The 27,239-nt window shown below is 36.2% G+C and overlaps 2 long non-coding RNA genes across 2 annotated transcripts; both read left to right on the top strand.

Moving 5' to 3' along the window:
* Positions 1-3,830: 3,830 nt before the first annotated feature.
* LOC129434394 (uncharacterized) lies at positions 3,831-8,499 on the top strand. Its single transcript, XR_012372410.1, has 4 exons — positions 3,831-5,488; positions 6,081-6,140; positions 6,240-6,330; positions 6,427-8,499. It is a non-coding gene; the product is annotated as an uncharacterized lncRNA (long non-coding RNA).
* Positions 8,500-8,630: 131 nt separating this feature from the next.
* LOC129416158 (uncharacterized) lies at positions 8,631-9,178 on the top strand. The gene is made up of 2 exons (XR_012372411.1): positions 8,631-8,668; positions 8,856-9,178. It is a non-coding gene; the product is annotated as an uncharacterized lncRNA (long non-coding RNA).
* Positions 9,179-27,239: the final 18,061 nt, after the last annotated feature.

The following is a 27,239-nucleotide window of genomic DNA, read 5'->3' as shown; positions in this document are numbered from 1 at the left end:
TCTCCCAATATATTGATATACAGCATATTATTATAATGCTGCCAATAATATGTGATGTAGCAGCTTTCAATAAATATTTTTAAAATGCGTTAATAAATCCAACAATCCCTGTGACAGGGCTACACGTCCAAAAAGAGGTTCCTATGTTAATAAACCATTGCCTCTTTGTTTCTACATTTAAAAGACGAAGCTGGCAATTCTGGCAATACTTTCGTTTTTTTATTAATTTCTTTATTTTATTTATAAATCACTCTGGTTTATCTGATTTATCTATTTGGCTTGTGTTTTGTTTCCGTGCACTTGAGGCATTTTGCACATTTGTTCTGCACGTTGTTACTTCTGACCTTATTTGATTTAAAAAATGTATTTATTATAAACGTAAATTCTGATATAATTTAAGTCTGTACATTTTGGATTGTTTTTCGTTCTATCGATGTTGCGCTATTGCGTTCTGGCCATGTTTGCGCATGCAATTTTGCCGAACGTGCTATAGGTGCTCTGCGTCTCATATTTAGAATTTCATCAAACTAAACATTACAAAACGGATGTTTTGCGGCGGGCATAAGTTTTAAAATGTATTTAAAACCGAGTGGTTATCTATTATGGTCGGTGTTCACTTTCAAATGATAGCTAAGAGATTCCTGAAATAAATAATATCATCAGGTCTTTCTGTATCTAAAGTGAATACAGAGATGATCAAAGTCAAAGCAAGCAAGGAGGTATTTTTGTGCTAAACAATAACGCGGAGTGTCTATAAAATCATTAATTTCAGTGTTTTTCTTGTTATAAATTAACGTTTAATGAATTGTATACATTATAGCTTATAGTTTTTATCATTTACAGTAACAATCACAAATTATTTGTCATTTGTCTTTTTTTGGTCATGGCTTTGACGCGCTTAATCTCCGAATTAAATAAAAATACTAAATTGTAGCCGGGGTTTCCAAGGCAGGATCACCTTTGTTATTTTTTAGGTTTAGTTCTCAAAATGTTTTTTTGTGTGATGTTCTGTAGATCGTGGCATAAAAATGTTATGAGGAATAATTAAACAAATTTTGCCTTACATTTTACCTTAAAAAATATTTATATATAAATTGTATCACTTTATTTATTTCGGGTTCGTTTCTGCATGCCCCCGTGCGAGTAAATGATGATGAAGCCACGTTACTAAAAAAAAATTAAAAACATTATTTGTATCATGTATTTTCGGAAAATACAGATATGTTTATATATATACATCTTGTATTTTCCAAATTACTACGCAAAACATCAGTAAAAGTCTACTAATAAAACAGAAAAGCCCGCAAATGTGACTTACCCCGTATGAATGTCCGTCGCATTTCTGCAAATGCCCGCTGAAGAGGAGAGTGATGCTGCCACATTCCTACAATAGTTTTTAATAATTAATATAATGTATTCTCCACAGTAACAAACTTATAAAGCAATACTAAGGCGGTAAAGCATAGTTGAGATAAGATAATTGGGTACATAGATGCGGTATATCTTTGTTAACGGGCCATTCCCGGACATATTTATGGCTAAACATTAACACATTACATATCTCCGGACACATTTACAGCACATCGATACTACATCGATACATTTACACCCGAACAGATAGTCGCGTAAACAAGACTTGTTGAGGCATAAACACACTAGTCAAAATATATTCTGAATAGTGATATTGTTTTATGACATATTGAATATTTACACCATACAATCATACTGTTTAACGCATGACATATCTTCGGGCTCATTTACAGCACAATGTTACACCCGAGCAAATAAAGAAGGCTTATTGATAAGTCGGCATGGACACTATAGTTATAGTAGTGATATTGCTTTATAACATTCACATTACACTTATCAGCATACGGTTTAATGTAAGAACTATAATTTTAATGTTAATACAAATTGCCAATTACGAGACGTTTCACTGCATGAAAAGAGCTGTATACGGACAAATACGGGATGGGAAATCCCTGCTAAACTTTAGGTTTGCCAGATTTTTGAGGCAGAGTGCTTGGAAAGGTAATACACCAAAGTAAACTTGTGAAACATCCAAAAACTTTACGTTTGTGGATGTATATAGGAACTGGTGGAAGTTTCCAGGAATCCTGTGAGGAGAGGTGGGTGTGAGGTGTGAAGGGCTTTTTATATGTTAATGACACACAGGTAGAGGTGTCTTCTTTGTTTTCAGAGCTGAGTGGGGTGGGGTGGGGGGTTAACCATGTCTCTTTAAGACAGCACATACAGTATTGTGGTACATAAAAACTGTTTTCTAAATACGTTCATTATTAATATAATTTAATTAGTCTATTTAAGAAACTTAGCATCATTCAAAATAACTAATATTCAATGGACACAATTACAACTTTAATGTGTGAAAATTATGTCTCTGACTCAAGAGAAATGCAGCAAATGTTATTTCAGAATATATATTTCCAACACTTTGAAAACATGTCTCCAACTGCCCTAGGTCAGAATATTGTGCACGTTTCTCTCAATGCTGCATACATAGTTTAAAAGAAGCCGTTCAAATGACATCATGTAAAACATTTTTGCTAGCTAGGATGTTGATAAATTAGTCAGTGAAATGTAAAGCTGCTTGATTTTGCTGATGTCTCATGATTTGAAGTTCACTGTTTCTATTGTTATTATAATTCTACCCTAACATTTAATTAAATCTTTTAAAATAGAAACAAAAATATCAATAGACAGGTCCATAATCTAAAAGACAGTCTTTCACATGTGAATGCAAAACATGTTCGGTGATACTGACTGACAAATTTGGGTAAACATATCTGCAGAAACCTGTCAGCTACTGTACTTCTAATCCAGAGGTGCCCAAAGTTGGCCCACAATAGATCTTTAATTTGGCCCATCATGCCACGTGAGATAAGGAAAAACAATAAAAGTCATTGACACAGATGTTCATATTTTTAATTTAACATTTTCTAAAATGTATCATTTTTTGTTGTATTTTTACATTACAAAAATGTAAATTAATATTAAATGCAAGGGATTAAAGTGAATTTTTTATGTTTCATGCATACTTGAAGGTGTATAAAATGCATCACAAAACTAAATGAACTCGGGTACTACAGGCTAAAAATGAAGAGGTTTTGACAGTGGCACAAAGAGAAAAGGATATTTAAAATTGATTGGCAAAATGATTTCTTTTTTTTTACAAAAAGCCTTGGAAAATAAAACTGCATTAGTTATGCATAAACAGAGTAATGTTTGCTTATTTATTTTTAAAATATTAGAAAATTATAAATTAGGGGTTATCAGAGCAACTTTAATTTTAATATAACACAACAACATTTACTTTTGGCCCACGGCCCTCAGTCAGGTTTGGCCCTTGTAAGGAAAATGTTCGGGCCCCAATCAATGTGTAGTCTATCTGAGGAGGTAACTTTTAGCATATAATAATGCATGCTTGTACAAAGTCAGTCCACATATTACAGGGCTCGAAATTGCGACCATTTTGGTCGCATATGCGACCGAAATTTAATCTGTGCGACCTTAAAATATATTTGGGAGCATTTGTGCGACTGCCCATTTTGTTGTGACGCGAGTTGATTGTGATCCTGCGTGCTGGCGCTGTCCCAGGTTCAGTGTTCTCTCCAACGATACATAACCAATCAAATTTCACCATTAAGTTCTTGCGTTTAATGAAGACCGCAGATTGGCTAATATGAGCGTCAGTCATTCCTTGTTGCCCCGTGAAGCGCGGAAATGTGAAAAGACGAACGCGTCGCGAGCATGACGAGAGCGAGCCGATTACAGCCAAGGTTATTACTGTATTTTTTGACGACGATCCGGATCCAAATGTAACTCCACCACCGGAAAATACGAGTTGACGTTAAACCTTTCAGAGAGAGTGGCTTAAAGATTTCGAGTGTCTCCGCTATGAAAATGTAACTTACTGTGTTTACTGTAAATCCTGTAAAATGGCGTTAATGGCGGAATCAAAACATTTTAAGCGCCAGACGTACCTTGCTTAAACATGGCGAAAGTGCCAAAAACACAAGACGTGTCATGACAAATGTGTTTATTATTGATGGAGACACCGAGCTGTCTGTCAAAGTGTGTTTGATGGTGTATGTGCGCATGCGCTGGTGAATGGACATTCGACAAATATCCTTGTGTTCCATGTTGCTGTGGAATACGACAATGCTGATGGTATGTTTTTGTTGTATTTTTTAAAACATTGCCTATTTAGTAGTAAAAGCATCCTGGTAATGCAGACTTTTGTAATGTCACAATTAATCAGTGTTTTACGTGTGTGCTAGATTTTCTATGTAATCTTAATCATGTTACCTGTAATTGTTAAATTATTATTGCTGCTATACTATTTCAGCAGCATTTGGGTATTAATTTAGGAATTTATGCAGCAAAAAATAAAATAGAAGACCAACTTTTAAATGCTGGCCATAGGACGTGTAAAGCCCGGTGGTGGTGTTTTATTTACATTGTAGTTGTGGTGCTGATAAATTTTTGGATGGATGCGCCTAAATTTTTGCTGGTGCTCCTAACTCTTTAAAGTTGGGAGCGCCAGTGCTACCAAATAAAAAAGTTAATTTTGAGCCCTGTATTATAATGTTTGTCTTCAATCAATCAATTTAAATAAAAGAGATGGGGACTTTATAATATAATAAGGGTCCATATATCACATTGATAAAAGACATACATGTATTTTTACTTTAACATGAACTAATGCTGAGTTAAGGCATATACTATCATAAACTAATGAAGAGTCATCATTCACATGACATGTTTTTCATTGTTAGTTAATGCATTCATTTACAATAAATTAATTTGAGTTCATGTTGTAATTAAGTAAGTTCAGTAAGTTACATGTCTTAACTCAGCATTAGTTTATATTTACTTATATTTAAGTAAGAATTCATTTAGGTATACGTTCAATGTTTCCAATGATGAGCAGTTAATCCACTAAACCCAAAGATAATTCCTGAGGCATGTTTAAAAAGTTCGTATTTCATCAAGTGCTGATTCACAAAGATTTTATATTTAAGAAAATCTGAGCATCATTCAAAATAACTGTTAACATGTTTGTCAACTAAACATGTTTTGTCAACGTTATAAACTTTATAGATATATTTTTTATTTTTTATTAATGACCAAGTATAAAGAACAATGCATAGTGTGAAAACGCGGATTATATAAAAGTATATAATAAAGTGCGAGCAGACAGCAGAGGATCAATCAAACTTGGGCTGGAATGATTGTAGTGCATCCAATCTTGAAAATCGTAGTTTACATCTACAGCAGCATATGCTACAGCAGTGACAACGCCAAAGAAAAGGACTACATTTCCCAGAATGCACCTGCACCCACTCATCTGCCCCACCCTTCAGGTGCGACTGCTTGACCTATAGGGCTTGACGGGGAAATTCAAAATCGCGAACCGTTACAGCCTGGACTACTCGCTGTCTTTGTTTGTTGGCTCATCAACAGTAAGGTAAGTTTGATTTAATTAGTTTGTCTGCGTCGCGCTGATCGGATGCCTATTTGTTCATATTATGTTATTTACTATGATTTGTTTTTGTCTTTATACTAGAACTGTTTGAATTTAAAGCACAAACAGTAAAACATTAAGGGTATACATGGTACACAGCGGTAAACATGAGGTTAAAAATACGCGAAGTAACATTCAAACCGGGCTGTTAAAAGAAGCAATTCGATGTTTACATTTTTAAAAACAAAACTTTAAAGATGCCAAGATGAGACGTTCTTTGCTTAAAACAAACAAAACAACAGTAACTTGTGTGTTGGAAATGTTAGCAGCTAGCAATTGTCTCTCTGCTATTTTAAATGATACATAGACGATCTTTTGTTGTTTAAAAGCTCATTGCTTTAGTTCTGGTAGATGCTGCTTATTTTTCAAGACGGTTTTAATAGCTTTATATTGATTTGTAACAAAGCCAGCTTCACTTTGAGAGAACCTAGATGCTAATTGTAAAGAAGCTTGGAGTCATAATATATTTTAACGTTATATGTTTGCTGTTCTTCATCTCTTTAAATATGAAGTCTATCCATGTTTGTGTTTACAGAGGTCATGTACACTGTGGTCAACTTTGTGGATGCTGAAGAGGTTTCTGGGGAAAGATGATGTAAGTTTATTCATTCAATTTTAAAAATCAAACAGGTTAAATAGTAAACAGATGTGTTATGATGTATGTGATTTTGATTTTTAATTCTGTGTTTGACAGAGAAATATAATGAAGTAACAGTGGAAGCTAAAACATCAGACTTATCCAGACACTGAAGAAATTGATGTCAATGCAATCTGGCCAAAATGATGTAAGTTTAATAATGAAATTATTAAATCAAATAGGTTAAATAGTAAATAGAGGTGTTATGATGTATGTGACTCTATTTTTATTCTGTGTTTGATAGACAACTATATTGAAGTAGCCTACTGTAATGAAGCTGCAGAACAACACACAGGGTTCCCGCGGGGTCTTAAAAAGTCTTAAAAAGTCTAAAATTCAGAATGTTAAATTTAAGGCCTTAAAAAGTCTTAAAAACACCCAGATTTTTATCCCAGGTCTTAAATTTAATTTACCCAAGTCTTAAATTTCTTACCTCTTTTCATTCCCAAAAAGCGTTGTCCGCAGAATATAAAATAGTAATTTAAAACGCTGAAGAACTAACTTAATCAGTGGCGGAGGCAGAAAGTGTATGATGGTGGGTCTCTAAAAAGAAACGTTCCGCCCTTTGTCATAATCCACGCAAATCGTGCCATAAGCTATATTGCAGGTGTTGTGATCTGACTGTTTACTGTGGGTTTGGCGAGAAACAATCCTTAAACTTAGTTCTGTATAAGCAAAAATCTTTTTCGGGGTAATTTATAAGCCCGTAGCTTACCTGAGCATTTGCCAGGTTCTGAAACATAGAGGACACAGAAGCGAACAAAAATCAATGCTGCTTTATTGAAAATCAACTTAAACAGTCGGGCCGTCGAGTCACGAGCCACCAACAGCGTGTCAACTTTAGTGTTACACAGTTTTATATTTTAGACTTTAATATTGCTCTTTGCTGCGATGCACTTGAACCTAACGCGCTTTCCCTTCAGCTCTCCACAAACAGCAGCGATTGACAGACGGAAAGCAAGAAAGTACCGTAATAAACCATATATTTCAAAAAAGTGCAATTGTCTTTTAGGAACAATTCAAACGTTTTGATTGCGCAAATGCTTCAGGAGTTACGGTTAAATGAACAGCGGTAGATCAGAGCCCTTTCGCATAGGCAGGCTGCTGCATACGGCATCGCCTGGTTTATTTAAGTTAACTGAGCATTACATTCGCAAGTCATAATCTTATTACAACAATTGAAGATTAACTAAGAATAATAATCAATATTTTAAATTTAATTTTACTGTTAATATTCTGAAATAAGACCATTTCTGAAATAAGAAATGCGACCCTTCGGAGGCTACAGCCTTCGGATTGAGAAACGGTCTTAGTGGATAACGTTAGCAGCACATATCAAACAGCCTTTTAAAGGTAAATTTCATTTTCTTAATGCAGATTCATCCGTTATTGTGTAATTAGAGAGGCTATTAAACCTGATGGCAGTATATAGTGCATATTTATGCATAAAACGTATGGGTGGAGTGTTTTTTTGGCTCTGTGATTCTGTATTCAATTAAATGCAATACATTAATTTATTAAAAACTTGTATTAATAAAATGCATATATTAATGCTTTTAGGGATTAATAATAATTGAAAGTGATCTTTTGTTCTTTGTATATTTATAAACAGGCACAAGATATATACACAGCACACAGTCAGTTGTACATTAAACATTATGGGGTGGTTTCCCGGGCAGGTATTAGCTTAAACCAGGACTAGGTCTTAGTTTAATTATGACATATATAACTAGTTTGAATAAACATGCCTTACTAAAACCATTACTTGTGTGCATTTTGATGTATTTTAAGATATGTCAGTGCAAATTGTTTTCAAGTTGGAAAGCTCTTATCCCAGTCTGGGAAACCTCCCCAATAAGCTTACGTACTACAGAGTGTGATGCAATTTAAAGCTTTAAAGTTGTATGAGGCAGTGTAAAACTAGGCACAAACCAGCAGCTGACCATACTAACTGATCTAATATTAGTGAATTTTATTTGTCAAAAAACATTGTTGATAGAATTTTATAAAAATACTACTTACACATTTTAGTGTGATGTATAAATATTGTAAATCAATGCATTTCTTGACTATTAATTAAGAAAAATCACAGCTCTTTGCCTCTAACTCAATGTATATCAATGGCTCACTATGAGCCATTTTTGGGCTTCCATTGTCAGAAGTCTCTTCCTCAAGGGCTATGGGTAAAATTTGTCGGCGCCAACACTCGCGGTCTAATAGAGTTAAGCATAATGTATTTCCATGTATTTTGATTATCTGTTTTAAAACTGCGTTCATTTTATATTTTTCTATAACTGAATCAATAAAAATAGAACGTTTTAGGAATATCTGAGATCATTTGAATGCTTCTAGTAATGTGTCGTGTTGGTCTTAAATTTTACTCATAATGGTCTTAAAAGGTCTTAAAAAGGTCTTAAATTTAACTTGCTGAAACCTGCAAGAACCCTGAACACAGAGACTCTGAGGACATCAACACAGAATATCAAGTAAGATGTACATTATGAAGTTCTTTGATCATATATTGTTGTATCTTTGTACAGTTTAATGTAAACTTTCTAAAATGTACAACTTTATGTCATTTGATTTGTCGTGTGTGTGTGTGTGTGTGTATCTGTATATGTATATGTGTATTAGTATTATGCCAGACACTTATGTACTTTTATATTTGCAAAGGGCTCCAAAGAGATGTCTGTCCAGATGAGGGTGCATCAACGTTACCTTTGCTGACAAGTATATGCTTTACAATGTAAAACCTAACAGTTAACTTAAGGGAATGGTCTACCCTTTTGCCATATTGAACTGTGTTGTTGCCTCAACTTGGACGAGTTGGTGCATGTCTATCTTTTTTCGGTGCGTGCACCGTGCGGCGCGTCGTGAATGTTTTGGCATTTAGCCTAGCCCCATTCATTCCTATGGTACCAAACAGGGAAGCCACCAAACACTTCCGTGTTTTCCCTATTTAAAGACTGTTACATGAGGAGTTATACCAGTAAGTATGGTCCCACAAAATAAAACTTTTTTTTGGTACCATAGGAATGAATGGGGCCAGGCCAAATGCCAACACATTTACAACGCGGTGTACAGTGCACGCATTGAGAAAGGATGGGAATGTGTTGGTTCGTCTGGGTTGAGGTGGTGACATGGTTTGGTGTGGCAAAAGGGTAGACTATTCCTTTAACTCAAACCATTTAAGGAAATCGGTTGCCTTGAACCATTAGGTTTTGGAGAACATACATTTGAGTACTGTGAACTTAAGTCTTGTGCAATTGTGCACTTATATTTAGGTAGTGTGAACTTGAGTGTAGGTGCTTAACTGCATGTGACTCAGTTTGTTTAAGTTCACAGTACTCAAGTCTATGTGTTTTGAAACTTGAATGGTTTGATGCAACCGGTTTTCTTAAATGTGAGAAATTAGTGTTACAGTGAGAAATGTTTGAATAATTCCAAGACAGCTCTGTGATTGATTCTACACAGCAGAAAATCACTTTCTAACACTTTTTATCTTGTTTTCCGTAGAAAAACTAAATATTCTTGAATCAGGATGTATTTTCTTGATGAGCAAAATTACCTTGGAAAATATGTCTAGTTTTTAGACAAAAATATACAATTTAAGATAATTTGTGGTTAAAAAAAAAATCTAACAATGGGGTGAGAAAATTGTGTTTTAAGTTTTTAAGAAAAAAGAAAACTTAAGATTTTTTTCTCACACTATTGGCAGATATTTTTGCTTGTTTTAAGCTCAAATTCACTTAATGTGTGTGTGTGTATTTTATTTATTTATTTTGTCTAAAACTAGACTTATTCTCTTGGGTCATTTTGTTCCTCAGGAGAAGGCATTTTGATTTAAATAATATTTCTACTGAAAACAAGGCAAAAATACTATGTAAGAGGGTCATTTTATGCAGTGTAGGACTGATTTCTTAAGAGCAAGATCAATATAGTTGTTGTTCATTTTATTTAGATATTTACTACATTACAGTGGCAAGCTGGTGACTTCTTTTTTTTTGTGAGCACTCGATGCGAAGTTTGTCACAACATGTGCCCGTCATTTGTGTGGTTCCCAATTTCAAAATATGTGTTCTGCGTGTATGTGCATCATGTGTTTTGACTAAACACGTGATGCACGTGGTTTACATGAAGCAACAAACACATATTTTAAAAACACAAGCAACACACATGACACTCTGAACACTTATTTTGAATTTGCAACCCTCGGATGAGCAGTCACGAGCCGCCACTGCTACATTACATTGTACTGCTTTGAATGTAGTTTTCATTGTTGCTTTTATTTTGTTTTATTTTACTCTAATATTGCTTTCTCTGTCTGTATATTTATGAGTTTAAATTGTATTGTTTATATATGCAGCTTTTAATATTTGTGTATTATATTATTTTGTGATTGTGACAATTGTGGATTGTTCAGTTTTTTTATTAAATAAACATTTCAAACTCAATTCAAGTTTTTTTTTTTTTTTAGGGTTTTGGGGATGTATAGTAGTATAAAGTGGGGGGGGGGGTTGTAGTCTATCTGCATAGCAGGCAAATAACCAATCAAGTCACTAAGCTATGAGGGCTTGGGTTTGGCTTAAAACAAAGTGTAACCAATCAAATCATCTCAACTGGAAAGTTTCAAAGTTGTGTCCCAATAGTTGTCAGAGTTTTGGGAGGGGGTTTTAAAAGCAACCAATCAGTGTTGAGATTAAAGACCAATGGGGACACTAGAATTGTGCAAAGGTGTGAAATTCCAGTACCTCTGTAGGTGTGAAAGTGGCCCCTGCCAAAATCTTCAATGGGATTACTTGCCATGGCAACAAATGGCTGCTTATTCCACGGGGATATCCCCTCAGCAAGATACATCCGAATTGGTATCATTACGGGAGTTTCCTAACTTGGTGGAATTAGTAGTTTACCTTCAGTGGAACTAGTAGATACTTCCGAAAATCAGTGGTGTTTACAGGAGTTTCCTAGTACGGATACACCTCTTTTCATGCAGTGTTTTTTATAAAGTCATTATGAATATCTGCTTGCAAACAGTCAGTATACAGTATATAAAAGTTACACAACATTTCAACAAATGTAGGTAAAACTTACTCTTCAGAAATTATATCCTCAGCTGGATCAAGTCGCTCTTCAAAATACAAACGTTCATCGTCGGAGTCCTGCTCTTCGTCTGAAGAAACAGTGAACTCTTCTTCCTCGCTGTCCAGGAGCATAGAGCTTCCTCACCTGTAAAGCGTGTCATCTTCCAAACGCGTTGATAAGTGGATGAAACTGTCAAAACTCGCTGCTTCTTAAAGCATTGTTTGTGGGCGTTGATCTTGTTTGCATAGCCCGCATCAGGTAATTTCCATATGAATGGCGCACACAAGGGAAGGTGGGATTACATTAGCGCTAATGAGGTCGAGCCAGAAAAACTGTACCTCTCTTTACTTACATGTCGATTACACAAACAGACAATGAGTTCTTCAGATTTTAATTACATCATGTAAAAGTAGACATTTCAGGCTTTCTTTAGACATATGTATCATGTTCGTGTGACAAGTATTGGCGGAGTTATCAGTTCATGTTTGAAACGTGTTTGAGGAAAATGGTCAAGGAGACAGAGATGTCGAAATGCACTCCCTGTTTATTTTCTTTATTTGCCAAAAGCAGACAGTTTTGTTGTTATTATGAAGGCACTCACATTAAAGTAGAGACTTCACAGTTTCGAATGATGTATTACATGTATGTGTATGATTATGAATGACGGAGTATTTTAAGTGGATGTCACAGGAAACAGGAAAAAATGCGTCAAAACGCGGCCCCGCGTTTTTGGACCCCAGGGGGTTAAGCGGAGATTAAGCAGAGATTAAGCGGATATTAAGCGGGTCCTGCCGGTGGTCGTTGGTCAGGCATCAGCTGAGCATCACATTGAAGGACGACCAGTAGATCAGAGGTGTGCTGACTTTCACATCTACCGGAACTGGGTCTGTTTGTCCCATTGTCCTCAGGGTCAATGGGACCCAGGGACGAGACAGGGAGAGAAAACAAAATCATATTAGCGTAGGGGCCGTTCACATGTAATGCAAGTGTCACACAGTGATGTGGTTTAATCAGCTTAGTTTCAGACAGACTAACTATTGAGGCATAATTGTTTTATCCACAGTTGAGGATTTTGCAAATTGGGGGCCCACTGCGACGGTATATATGGTAACTAAGGGTCACCTTCCGATTTTTAAGAGAAAATGAAACCTGTCGACCCGTTTGACTAAGGCCTGTAACCCCACTGTCGTCGTTAATGCAGGTTCAGTGGCAAACGGGTCTATATTGCATACTATTTACAAGATCACGAGAAAACGCCAACATCGCAACCTGACCATGCGTGTCAACCCATTTGACTAAGGCTGGAGGCCCCACTGTCGTCGTTAATGCAGGTTCAGTGGCAAACGGGTCTGTATGGCATACTATTCACAAGACACAAGAAAGCGCCAAAATCGCAACCCGACCATACGTGCCAACCCGTTTGACTAAGGCCGGAAGCCCCACTGTCGTCGTTAATGCAGGTTCAGTGGCAAACGGGTCTGTATGGCATACTATTCGCAATAGAAAGAAAGCGCAAAAATCAAAACCAAACCATACGTGCCAACCCGTTTGAATAAGGCCAAAAGCCCCACTGTCGTCGTTAATGCAGGTTCAGTGGCAAACGGGTCTGTATGGCATACTATTTCCAATACAAAGAAAGCGCCAAAATCACAACCCAACCATACGTGCCAACCCGTTTGACTAAGGCTGGAAGCCCCACTGTCGTCGTTAATGCAGGTTCAGTGGCAAACGGGTTTGTATGGCATACTATTCACAAGAACACGAAAGTTCCAAAATCGCAATCCGACTATAGGTTAAGATAAGGTTTTTATTTATTTATTTGGTTGGTCTGTGTTATGACCGCGAGTGCTTTGTTCCGTACAGATAACTATTTCGAGTTAAGTACTTTTACTAGACAAATTATGCGAATGCTTTGTTGAAGAGAAAAGTTTTAAGTCTAGATTTAAAATTATCGACTGTGTCTGATTCTCGGACATCGGTTGGTAAATCATTCCAGAGCTTAGGGGCTAAGTAGGAAAATGACCTTCCACTTTTAGACACTTTTGATAGTCTAGGGATAATCAAGAGACCAGAATTTTGCGACCGTAGTGTGCGTGATGGATTGTATTCTGATAGTAATTCTCTAAGATATGAGGGTGCTAGGCCATTTAAAGCTTTGTAGATGATTAGTGATATTTTAAATTGTATGCGATATTTAACTGGTAGCCAGTGTAAAGATGCCAGAATTGGGCTTATGTGGTCATACTTTTTAGATCGAGTAAGTACCCTTGCGGAAGCGTTTTGAACTAGCTGAAGCTTGTTTACTTGATTTGCATGGCATCACCCGAGTAGTGAGTTACTCTATATTTATTTATATATATAGAGATGCTTAGTACAATAGCTCTGCTTCATAGAAGTTTCTGTAATAAATCATTAAATCAATCACAAAACGTGTTGACAGTGGCAAATAAAATGCTTGTTAATTTAAACAAGGCAGAAAGGTGTATAAAACCGCTTTAATTAACAATATCTGAACTGTGCTCTTTTGCACACTTCTAATTTTCTCATGTCATAATTTATAATTATTCATTAGATTTAATATAAATACGTTTTGAAAAGTGTTGAATGCGAACGTGTAAGATATCTGAAAGGCGACGCAGCGTGTTTGTCTCTACAGCCACATGTTATAAAATTGATTATTTTACACACACATTTCACAAAGTACATATTGTAAGTGTAATATTCATAAACTCAATATTTCGGAGGTGTTTTTCGTCCGCAAAAGGCACAGTTTCTCTGTCGCTATTTTATTAGATGTAGCCTACGTCTTAATAATAACATAAAAATATCTGTTCTGAGAAGAATTCCTCTTTCCATATATAAAGCATTTTAGCGCAGTATAAATGTATCATATTGTTATTCTTAAAATATAAGAATACTACTATATTTTTACAACATTTTAAACTTTAAAACATGTCTTTTTATACCACATTAATCTCTTTAAAATATTGATACTTTTTGAAAAACTGACAATTATAAATATTATGAACAAACAATGAAACGGTGTCAAAATTCGACAACACAAATAATTAAGATATATTAATTGTAAATAGAGTCGCGTTTATTAGGCTCACACTAAATTATCTGTTGCACTTACTATAAATGCGCATTGCACGTACAGTCATCTTAATATTTGTATGCGCTGTTATGCTGGCAAGAAGGGGTTGACATATCACTTTGCTGTTTTCAATGTAAAATATTCAGCAATGCCCTTATTAACTTCTGGAAACAACGGCAGTGACAATGTTTTTATGCGCCAGCTGGTGGATATTCTTTGAAGCGAAACACATTAAGGGAAAGGGAAAAGTAGCCCCCCCGAAAGCACTTGCAGAATGCTGCGGGACTCTGCGAGACGAATTGGTGAATGCCGCGGGAGAAAACACACGTTTTTAAGGCCACATCTGTATGCATAGGTCATGTTGCACTGTGCAAGGATGTCTTCTGTACTTCTGAATGAAGTTGCTGGATCATGTAACAAATCCCAAACAGACTTTAGCTTGGTTTTTGCTTTTTGTTTTTGGTCCGGATCATCTGGTCTAGGTGGACAGGGTTTTGTTATAAGAGTAGATTTCACTGGAGGCTTGGGAAAACCAAAGCGACAATGTTTTTTTCCTTTTTTGCATGATTTGGTATGGTTTCTGCTGGGAGATTGCACTTCCTTCACAATGTTGTGTAGTTCAAGATCCACACTTTCATCAGGCAGTTGACATGATATGTATTTATCAATAAATGAACAAATTGTTTCGTCAGGAGCATCACCAAACTTTGGTGCATTTTTAATCCAAAATAGGCAATGGATGTGAGCTGATTCTCTTGCTTGAAATTCCACTCTGTAAAACATGTCCTCCACTTCACCAATGGGTTGAGCAGGTGACAAAATCAGATCCCTCATTAGGGCCTCCACCCTCTTTTCAAACATTCTGATGACAGTCACATGGGTTGCTTCGCAGGATGTCACATTTAGTTGTCCAATCCAATTCAGAAGTGGTTACAGTTTCTCCTTGTTGTTTCTTGATGGCTTCAATTATTTCTGGCCACCTCATTTCGGCAGCACTGAAAGTGCAAAAGAATGTTGGCAGTCCTAATTGTCTCAAACATGCAAAGAGGTCATTCATTGTTTTTTGCCAAAAGGCAGGAGTTCCTCTTAATGGCTGCATAAATCTTGTTGTTTCCCCATGTTGTATGAGTTTTTGCACTTCATTCTGGTCTTTCAGCAAAGATGTAGTTATTCTCCGTCCATCTTTGGTGTAGATTTTGCCTTTGCGCAGCTGAATTGACATGCTTGACAGGGCAAGATGCATCTCGGTCACAAACTGGGCAAAGAAAATGTAATTAGTGTCCATTGAAAAACGATTGTCAGCACTGAACAGCCTTGTATTGAAATATCTGTTTGGGGAAATCTTTGCCGGACGGTCAGCTTCATCCAGTGTGTTCCTGCCTGTGCAGAATTGCACTGGAAACGCCATGGACTCCAATTTGGGTGTTTTGAAAAAGTTGACTGGTTGATTGCCTTCTGCAGGTGCAATTGAGTAAATATTGTCTCCAAATGACAATAATTCTTGAGCAACATCAGGTGGTTGAAGACATGAATCGAAAGCAATTGCATGCTGCTGTGCAACACCCTCTTCTTGTTCAATGAGTTGTTCATTAGCCTCAGATTCATCCTCTAGACATTGTTGTCCATTTTGATTGCCAACATCCTGTTGTGCATGATTGTCTTCCTGTTCAACAGGTTGTTCATCAGCCTCATAGCCACCTTCTGGACAAGGTTCTTCATTTTCATCATTATTCTCTTCTGGTGCAAGTTCTGTTGTTTCAAGGTAGTCATCCTCTGTGTCGTCCCGCAAAGAGATTTCCTTATATTCTGAATGGATATCCTTTAGCTTCAGTAAGGCAGTTTGCACTTTCCTCATGTCCAGATTTTGAAATTGAAAATGTCCTTTGTAACATAAACGCCTCTTTAACTTTACCCTCAGAATTTGGGATTCAGATGGTGGTCTGGGTAAAGATTGAACTGTGGATTCTACCTCAGATGGAACACATACTACTGCTCCATGGACTGCTCGTTGTTGTCCCTTTGGAAGTGAGATAATCTTTGCGAAGGGTATGAACTTAGCAATGACATGTCTTTCAAGTACATTTAGTCCTTGCAGCTCATTTGGTATGGGGTCCAATTCAAGATTATTTGCCACCGCAATAGATGGTAGACGACCAGACTTTAAGTTTTCATGGCAGCTATGGCAAATCCATTCATTTTTCCTTTCGGGCAACATACACTCACCTTGATGTGTGCAGCTGTCTTCACAATGATGTACATAACTGCCAGTTAAGCACATGGATGCAAGCTCAGGGTCTTTAGAATAGCTTGAGGACTGACATTGCCTCACCTGATTAGGAAATAAACATCTGTGACATACAGTACAAATATACGTAGCTCCTTGTTGCACATTCAACTTGTACAATGATTGAGCTTTTCTCATTAGTGGATTAGATAAATTTTCCATATTGACTTGTCCAATATCAGATTGTACAATCCTTCTGTACTTTTCTTTGATACGGTTGCTACACCTTATGTTGTGTAGGGCTTTGAGGTCTCTGGTTTGTCTCAATTTAAAGTGACGGCTGTGTACCATGCGGTGTAGACAGCGGAATATAGGATCTTGGCCATGATGTTTTTTAAAGTTTGCTTTTACAGCTCTATTGTGTCTTATGCGGAAAGCAGGGTCAGTCCTGTATTGATCTCTGATCCGTTGTTTCTGCTTTTGTTGGAAAGCAGAGTTATTCCTGTATTGATCTTTGATCCGTTGTTTCTGCTTTTGTTGGAAAGCAGAGTCATTCTTGTATCGATTCCTTATGTGTTCCTTTTGTCTCTGTTGGAAAGTACAGTCATTTTTGTATCTATCTCTGCTGAGTTGTTGTTTTTTGAAGTGAAAGGTGGCGTTGTTCTTGTATTTTTCTCTGGAGTGCTGGTTCTCTTTTACACGGATGTCAGGATTCATACGATATTTTTTCTTATACATTTTCTGTCTTGTTTTTTCTTTCTGTGTTTTTTGGCAGGTCTGTGTGTTCTGTCTTTTCAGTTTCCTAGCAGTCCTTCTTCTCTGAAGTTTGCCAAGTTTGTTGAAAACCTCTGGTGGCATACTGACAAAAGAAGTCTCACCATTCTGTTCAATCTCGATTTCATTTACTTCCATTGCTTGATCTTCAGTTGTCACCAATTGAAAACATATTGGTAAAAGATCATACTGTTGATTTGGACGGAGCTCAAGTGAAATGTGAAACAGCTGTAACAGTCTGTTTGTCAGGTCACTCACACTGTGGAAAGAAACCATCACAGCTTTCCCGTTTCATCATGATTTGTTCCATTTTCATTGCGGGCATGTGGATCAAAAAATCCATATCGACCATGGCTGTCTTTGAAAATACTAATGCAAACAGCACCAACGAGTAGCAAAGCATTTGAATACATATTTCCAAAGCTTTCAAGTCTGACTGAAATGTTCAAGAAGTTGTCGAAGCCTTCAGGTGCGTCTTGAAGCAGACATCCGCTCTCTGTTGTGGACTTGATTACATTGTAATGGGTTTGATCAATCACTAGTATATTTGGTATCTCATCAAAATTTAGATACATACTAACAAACATGTTTCTGGCTTCCAAATCATGCCTTATTTGGCAGTACAATTCATCTCCTTTTATCAAAACATGGTTTAATTTGTCTTGATCCATGTCCTGTGTCTCATGAAGGTGTGCTAGAAACATTAGTGAATTTGCCACGCATTGCTTATTTCTGCTGAATACTGAAAACCTGCAATCAGCTTGGGAATAAGAGGCTCTAACTGAAATCTCATTTGCATGTCCAAATGTAAATGGGTTTTTAAATTCCCATTGTTTCTTTTTTGCAAGAGATCGTTTGGTACGATTAGGCATTTTGGTGTTGGGTAATTCTTCCTGTCGGTTGTGTGATGTGATTTAAATGGGAAAAATATGCAAACTGCAATCTTTTACCAACTCTAAATTGATAGAACTAACTTGTATTCTGACTGTAAATTGCAATCTTTTTAAAAGATTTGGTCTATGTAGATATAAGTTACTTTAGTATTTTTACCTTAATCCAGGAATCCTGTTGTTGTGTGCTGCTATAGGTAAAATGAAAATAAATTTGTTTAGAACTCACCAATGTGACCTCCACAATAGACGTTCTAAATCTGCAAAGAAAGAAATTGAAGAAATAAAACATATTACTACTACACGTTATATTTGTAGGTTTATATAATGAGTTATGTTAATTTCTGATATAGGTTATGTGAGTATAGAGGGATGTTGTATGTGGCTTTATTCAAATCGGTATATGTAAATTTAAATCAAAATACTAACAAATATACTTTAATTGTTTGTATTATGTAAGTGGTCATATTTTGTTTTCACATAAGTCCTTTATCTGGTTGCATTGCATATCCTTTTATTTGCAATTGGTTTTGGGGTCTTATTTTTCTATTGTCTATTCTATTGTCTATTAACTCATTCACCGCCAGCCTTTTTGAGAAAAGTTGCCCACCTTCATTTTTGTGATTTTAACAAAAATTTCACAAAATTCCTTGCAGGAAAAATTATTTTCTATAAATATATAAACATACAAATTATATCAAATTAAAGAACACACCCTCTGCTTTCAAACAAGCAATAAACAAACAAACAAACAAACAAAATGGGGAAAAAACGTTTCATTATATATTTACTTTTTCTACTTAATTTAACCACTGAAATATGGATATTTCTCTTCAAAAATACAACATTTTGAGCAAAAAGTTTAAAAAATTGCGTTTTTGTAAATAAATTTATGTTAGAGATCAGACTCAGAATGACTATCAAACATAAAGAGAGTTAAAATAAAACGTTATATTTTTTAAACTTCCGTTTTTGATAAATTCGTTTTGGTGGATAAAAGCGGTATTACACTTTCACTTTGAAATTCGTCCAGAAAGGCATAATTATTAGTTAAATATGAACTCATAAATGACGAGATAACTCGTCAATGGCGGTGAATGAGTTAATGTCAGTGATGTGTAAATACTTAGAAAATGTAGTGATTTAAGCTATTGGTTACTCCATATTCAATTTAGCTTAAAGGAATAGTCTACCCTTTTGCCATATTAAACTATGTTTTTACCTCAACCTAGACGAATTAATACATACCTATCTTTTTTCAATGCATGCACTGTACAGTGCATTGTGAATGTGTTAGCATTTAGCCTAGCCCCATTCATACCTATGGTACCAAAAAAAGTTTTATTTTGTGGCACCATACTTACTGGTATAACTCCTCATGTAAAAGTCATTAAATAGGGAAAAGTGCGGAAGTGTTTGGTGGCTTCCCTGTTTGGTACCATAGGAATCAATGGGTCTAGACTAAATGCTAACACATTCACGACGCACTGTACAGTACACGCATTGAAAAAGATAGATATGTATTATTTTGTCTAAGTTGAGGTAATAACATAGTTAAAAATGGCAAAAGGGTAGACTATTCCTTTAACTATAAAAAAAGGTTCCTCAAGACAAAATGTAGCAAGGTAAGTTACATGAACTTCTTAAACTGCCCATATTATGAAAAATAATAGGGTGTTCTTTTGTGTCTCTTGTGCTTCCACATGCATACAAACTTGGAAAAAAAATCATCCATGATGTTTTAAGAAAGATACAGGTTTCTGAATGTCTTCTGCCTTCAGTCACTGATTGAGCTGATAAAAAATCTGGTCCGTTGCTACGTCACAAGCCAAAGCTTTCAATATTCAAATGTTCAAACCCTGTCGTCTACATTTCAGACGTGGCGATACGCATCTCAAACAAGCCTAATCTTTCAAACATGGTCAAATTTCCGGCTGACATCGGAGGTATTCAGGCCAATCACAATGTACAGATTAGTTGGGCAATTGAATGACACAGCACTTTTCAGATTGATGAGTTTTATAAAAAAAACAGAGTGATTGAGAAAGGCAGGGTTATATGTTAATAAAATAGCGTTGTTTAAGCAATGAAATATGGGCACTTTAAAGCTATACTGTGTAGGATCTACTCCCATCTAGCGGTGAAATTCTGTATGACAACCAACTGAATATTACTTTGTTGTTCCCCCCATTCAGAGCACATTTTTACTGCTATGGTGGCTGATTCATGACAAGGTTAATATGGCTTCCAGTTAGAGGTCTACACGGGTCCAAAAATTCCTACCCGACCCCGATCAGACCCGTAAATGTGCTACACTGAACCGACCCGGACCCGTCTGTTGTTTTGAAAGCTGGACCCGGAACCGACCCGGACCTGTCTATTATTTAAAAGCTGGACCTGGATCCGACGCAGACCCGTCTATTATTTAAAATCTGGACCCGAACCCGTCCGGGAAGACACAGACCCGACCGGCAAATATTCTTTAGCTAAATGTTATTAATAAGCCAATAAACAAGTAGCGAAAATTTAACTTTTTGTCTTACCCATAGAAGTTCTTCTCCCTCCTTGTACCTGACTGTGTGATGCACAATCCTTATTTCCAAGAAAGTTCCATGTTATTCCTCTCTTGACGATTGAAATGTTTAATGCTTATTTCAGCTTTAAAAGTCCACTTTACAGTCATTTGTTGTGTATCGGGTCAACTTGCTTAATAATGTTTGCCCATTTGGATTATAATAACGATTGCTCGTTCAGTGCCATGGCTGCTTTTGTTAGCTTTACTTCTTTGCTATCATCTCTGTGCTTTTTGAGCAGATCGCGAAAACTTTAGAAATAACAGCAAGATGGTCAATTTATAATATTATTATAAAAATTAGAGAAGTCAGTGCAAAATGCGCGGTACGGCGGAATAGGTCCCGCCTTCTGAATAAAAGAGCCAATTGTCAAAGGTAAAGCCATTGCGTCTCACTGCAGAAGCTCCTGACTGGTAGCCAGAGAAACATTACAAGAGCGCATGCGCGTTAGCTGCCTGGTTGGAGCAACCAAATATAAACTTTTTAACGCAATTTTAGCGTCATAGAAAAAATGTATGCGACATTTCATCTAAGTTTTTGTTGCTGTTTTTGAAAAATTTTATTTAAATGTGAGTGTGTGTTTTCTCCAAATCCGATCGACCACGGGTATTACCCACAATGTTAAACAGACCCGGGACCCGAAGTAATAGATTGAGACCCGACCTGGACCCGGGTCTTCGGGTCTTCTGTGTAGACCTCTACTTCCAGTACAAAGCAAAAACAATGAAAAATAACTACAATTTACAGTGTCCTTTGCATGTGATCCGTCATAGCACACAGATTTATGTTAAACATGGAAAAAGTGAGATTTTCACCAGGACAGGTTTGAAAACCCTTGCTCTAATGTACTAACTTAATGAGACATAATCCACTACATACAAATTGATGCATAAAGTGATTTGATTCACATGTATTGCTAGCATACAATCCTATGATAACGTGTAGATGTAGACGTTCTTAACCTTTATTCATTGGCTTTATTATTAAGTTTTGGTGTTCTGGACTGGTGAATGTTGAGAGCAGCGTTACTCTGGCAACAGGAGCACGTGCTTAACTGCAGAGAACGTGGCAAGTTCTACACTGACAAAACTATGCCTACAATTCAGAGATTCTCGTTCAAGTTATGGAGAAGCCATTTAAATGTTTATTTTAACATATGTTTATTTAAATGTTTTGTAATGTAATGTTTTAAACACATGTTAATGAAGTATTCCATCTGAGTCTATTATTGAAAGTAAATGGTTATGGGCAAATAAGGACAAGTTAAATTAGTTTAACTGCAGATGTCCGCCCAAAAATATTAAATAAAAGACTTAAATTACAGACTGTTTACCAACACAAAACTTTGAATCCATTACGATGGCACGACGTGATCACGACAGGCGGATTACATTAAATTGTGCGAATTTCAGTTTTCTGGTCTCCACAAAGTAACTTTTTTTAATATGATTTTATCATATTTGGTCATCTTTTCTAGCTGGGTATATGTAAACAAGAAATGCGTAAACTGCTGTACCTTGTTATTCAACTGTTGAGAATACTACGGAAGGGTAAATTGTAGATATCGGTGTCCAGTGATCTGTAGAAATAGTTTGTGAAAAGTTGTTCCAATTATCAGACGTGCCAAAGAGTGGTATCTGCGAGTGTGCCAACCGAGTGACAATTTGTTTTTTAAGTGCTTATGGTTTATAAGCTTGTTCGACTCACGTGGCGCCGCAAGAATCGACATCCGAATGACGTCAAAGTACCGCGAGAGTGATTCGCGAAATCATACGGAGGAGTTTGCTTTTTAAATCGCTCTTGCGGAACTTTGACGTCACCCTGCTGTCGGTTCTTGTGGCACCGTATTAGGTCAAAGAAGCCTTATAGCTTGTTCGGAGATGCGATCCAATCATTGACCGGGATTCTCTGTGATGGTGGATAAATTCGCTATTGTTAACCAATCTTCAGCGAGTACCGTTTTATCACCCGCCCCTTCCCCTCCTAAGTTTAAATCATAACTGCAAGACGTACGTTATCATTTAAAATAACCCAATCATCACTCAAAGTTTTACGATTGAATTCCGTTTTAACGTTACGCAAGGTAAGAGAAGTTAAATGTGTATTTTAGTTTATAATTTATATTTACAATTATAATTTTAGTTTATATTAGTTGGATATGTTTACGCTTGATAGTATTGTGGTCCAATGTTTTGTACAGTGAAACAACTTCAGTAACACTTTACAATAAGGTTCATTTATTAAACATTAGTTAACTAACATGAACTAACCATGACCAATACATTTGTTATTGTATTTGTTAAACTTTGTTAACGTTAGTTAATAGAAATAAAGCTGTTCATTGTTAGTTCATGTTAGTTCACAGTGCATTAACTAACGTTAACAAGATTTTAATAACGTATAAATGCTGAAATTAACATTAACAAATACAACCCCAAAACATAAAAAGTTGGAACATAGTAGAAATTGTGAGTAAAAAAGGAATGGAATAATTTACAAATCTCATAAACTTATATTTTATTCACAGTAGAATATAGATAACATATCAAATTTTGAAAGTAAGATATTTTGAAATGTCATGCCAAATATTGGCTCATTTTGGATTTCATGAGAGCTACACATTCCAAAAAAAGTTGGGACAGGTAGCAATAAGAGGCCAGAAAAGTTAAATGTGCATATAAGGAACAGCTGGAGGAGGACCAATGTTTAGGAATAGGAATGTTGTCCTATTCTTGTCTAATACAGACTTCTAGTTGCTCAACTGTCTTAGGTCTTCTTTGTCGCATCTTCCGCTTTATGATGCATCAAATCTTTTCTTTGGGTGAAAGATCTGGACTGCAGGATGGCCATTTCAGTACTCAGATCTATCTTCTACGCAGTCTTGATGTTGTAATTGATGCAGTATGTGGTCTGGCATTGTCATGTTGGAAAATGCAAGGTCTTCCCCGAAAGAGACGACATCTGAATGGGATCATATGTATCTAGAACTTGGATAAACCTTTCAGCATTGATAGAGCCTTTCCAGATGTGTAAGCTGCCCATGACACACGCATTCATACAGCCCCAAACCATCAGAGATGCAAGTTTCTGAAATGAGCGCTAATAACAACTTGGGTTGTCCTTGTCCTCTTTAGTCCGGATGAAATGGCGTCCCAGTTTTCTAAAAATAACTTCAAATTTTGATTCGTTGGACCACAGAACAGTTTTCCACTTTACCAAAGTCCATTTTAAATGAGCGTTGCCCAGGGAAAACGCCTGTGCTTCTGGATCATGTGTAGATATGGCTTCTTTTTTGACCTACAGAGTTTTAGCTGGCAGCGGTGAATGACACGGTGGATTGTGTTCACTGACAATGTTTTCTGGAAGTATTCCTGAGCCCATGTTGTGATTTCCATTACAGTAGCATTCCTGTATGTGATGCAGTGCTGTCTTAGGGCCCGAAGATCACGGGCATCCGGTATGGTTTTCCGGTCTTGACCCTTACGCACAGAGATTGTTCCAGATTCTCTGAATCTTTGAATGGTATTATGCACTGTAGATGATGATAACTTCAAACTCATTGCATTTTTTCTCTGAGAAACTCAGGAAACTATTTTTCGCTGCAGCATTGGGGGAATTGGTGATTCTCTGCCCATCTTGACCTCTGAGAGACACTGCCATTCTGAGAGGCTCTTTTTATACCCAATCATGTTGCCAATTGACCTAATAAGTTGCAAATTGGTCTTTCAACTGTTCCTTATATGTACATTAAAATTTTCTGGCCTCTTATTGCTAGCTGTCCCAACTTTTTTTGGAATGTGTAGCTCTCATGAGATCCAAAATGTGCCAATATTTGGCATGACATTTCAAAATATCTTACTTTGAACATTTGATATGCTATCTATTCTACTGTGAATAAAATATAAGCTTATGAAATTTGTAAATTATTCCATTCCTTTTTTACTCACAATTTCTACTGTGTCCCAACTTTTTCTGTTTTGGGGTTGTATTAATAAATGCTGTATAAGTGCAGTTCATAATTAGTTCATGTTAACTAATGTTGTTAATTAGTGTTAACTTATTGTAAAGTGTTACCACAACATCTAATGTGAAACTGTTAACCTGATTGTAGATCATGATTCAGGAAAAACGAGCAACGCTTTCCTTTTGCCTGGTCTGTTCTAATGTTAAGTGTCAACGAGGGAACTTCCAGAGATGCATTATGAAACTAACAGAATGATAATCAAAGGTGAGATAGCAATGTTACTTCTCTTTTATGGTGGTTGTTATGGCTGTTAAAATCACAACAATGCTAGTGGGCAACTTTTTAAAAAAGCCTGGTGGCGAAAGAGTTAATGTGTAAGTCATCTGTCTGTACAGTAAACTCATTCTTGTAGTAGTACTATTTAGGTACATTATTGACAGAAATGTTTTTGTAACAGGTCTGTTGGCATGTACCAGCGAGTGCAGAATCCTTGGCCATTCGGATCGATGCTGGAGTCCATCTGTAAGCAGAATCAGTGGAATCATTAATCCCAGACATCTCTCGACCTTCTCAAGGACATGACCATCCTCACAGGGCACAATGAATAGAAACAGCTGAGACTCAGACATTCAGAAGCACAGTCCTGCAGAGTCTTACAGATGATCAACAGACTCAATATGATTACATTTATGTTTGTTCACCACAGTCACAGAGGAGAAAAGAAGACATTCTCAGTATTCAGAAACATTTATAGACAACTTATAATTCATTATCATGATGTTTAGGTTGATGTATATTTTGAGCTTCAACTGTATTGTTTTGATGTTTTGGATATACTTTTTGTGTACATAATACATTATTTTAACTTTTCAGAAGTGTTTAGCAGCAAGTCCCCCCAAAACTGTTACGTTTGTAATGCCAAGCAAATCCAATGGTATTTGTATGATGACAATGATTATGTAAAAAGTTTTTCATGTAAGTTTTAAGAAGAGTGAATGATCAAATTTCTCATAATCATGATTGTCATGATACTATACCATGGGATTGTGTTGGCGTTATGGATGTGACAGTTTTGCATGTTATTGCCTTTAGTGTTAATAAAGGACACTTCTCTTTAGGACAATTACAGATTACGGTACATTGATAATGTTTGTCTGTAAGATATATAATAAAACTATTGTTTGGTTTTGCTATGTGTTAATTTGAAGGGGTGGGGCATGTTCATGACCTCACAGAATATAGTGTTGTAAGTGCTAGGCTGTAAATTGAGCTAGAAAAACCTATTGATTTTGGAGTTTTTTTTAATAACAGTACGTGGTGACCTTGAGAAATTGAGATGTAAAAAATGCTAGGTTCCACCTTTAACAAAATTTGAAACTGCACACAATGTTGAAATAAGAAAATGTATTTATTAATAATAAAAAAAAAATTAGTCGGTTTGAGTTTCTTGGTTGACTTCTTGGATGTCACGTCCAACTTGTTCTAAGATTTTAAAAGAGAAAAGCACAAGTCAGGTATCTGATACTATATATAAGGTAGGTGTAATCAAAGCATGTGTAGCTTATATAAATGATACGTAACTTTTTGTAATGTTACAAAAGTTTGAAAAGATGCACTGAATCCATCCATTACTATATTTTGATATGAAGTTAATTTTAGTGAAGTAACATAACTTACCCTCTTCTGCAAATGCAGCGGCAGCTGCTTGGGCTTCTTGATAAGCCTTTACCTCTTTGTTAAGGTTGTCCAATTTTAATTTATTTTCATTAACTGTTTTTCTCAGGAGGCTGACGTTCTGTGTCAGCCCAGTAATTTTTTTGTTTTTAATGTGAAATTCTGACATAATTTTTATAGCCAGGCTTGTCAGTTCCTGTGCCAAGTCAGACCTGGGCACTGCTGGGTCTTGGTATCTGTACTGTTGAACGGTAGAGGCAGCTTAGCATTAAAATCTATACAGGCCTATTTGGAATAAAAAAATTCAGTCCTTCATCCCCGACTTTGGGGATCTTGGCTGGTGAACTGTGAGTTGCCATAATCTGTGTGAAATTGAAGTGTAATGTAATTATTCAGTTTAAAATGTATGAATGGTTAGCCTCTGTATGTAGTCTAATTGTTAAGAAACAATGTCAACTATAAATGTCATGTCATGTATACATTTGTGTTAAAATGTTAGTCTACTAACGTTACATATACGCTTCTGTTTTTAACAATTGTAGTAGTTTAAACAAGTTGTGTTGGATTTTGTTCATTATGCGAGAAATCTGAATACTTACTTCTCTCGTTCGTTCGTGAAAAGGTAATGAGGTCTTGGGGGATGGTTTTAGTATAGGGAAGGATTCTTGTGAACGATAGGGGGAAATTACGTTTACGTAACGTTTCAAGGTTGGTTGTGAATTTCTGATGCTGTCACAATGTATTTTACAATGACAATTATTAAATTAGTAGAATATTCG

Source organism: Misgurnus anguillicaudatus, chromosome 12 (genome assembly GCF_027580225.2).
Source record: "Misgurnus anguillicaudatus chromosome 12, ASM2758022v2, whole genome shotgun sequence".
NCBI classification, from domain to species: Eukaryota; Metazoa; Chordata; class Actinopteri; order Cypriniformes; family Cobitidae; genus Misgurnus; species Misgurnus anguillicaudatus.
The sequence above is the reverse complement of the archived record's forward strand: the minus strand, read 5'-3'. Positions and strand labels throughout refer to the sequence as shown.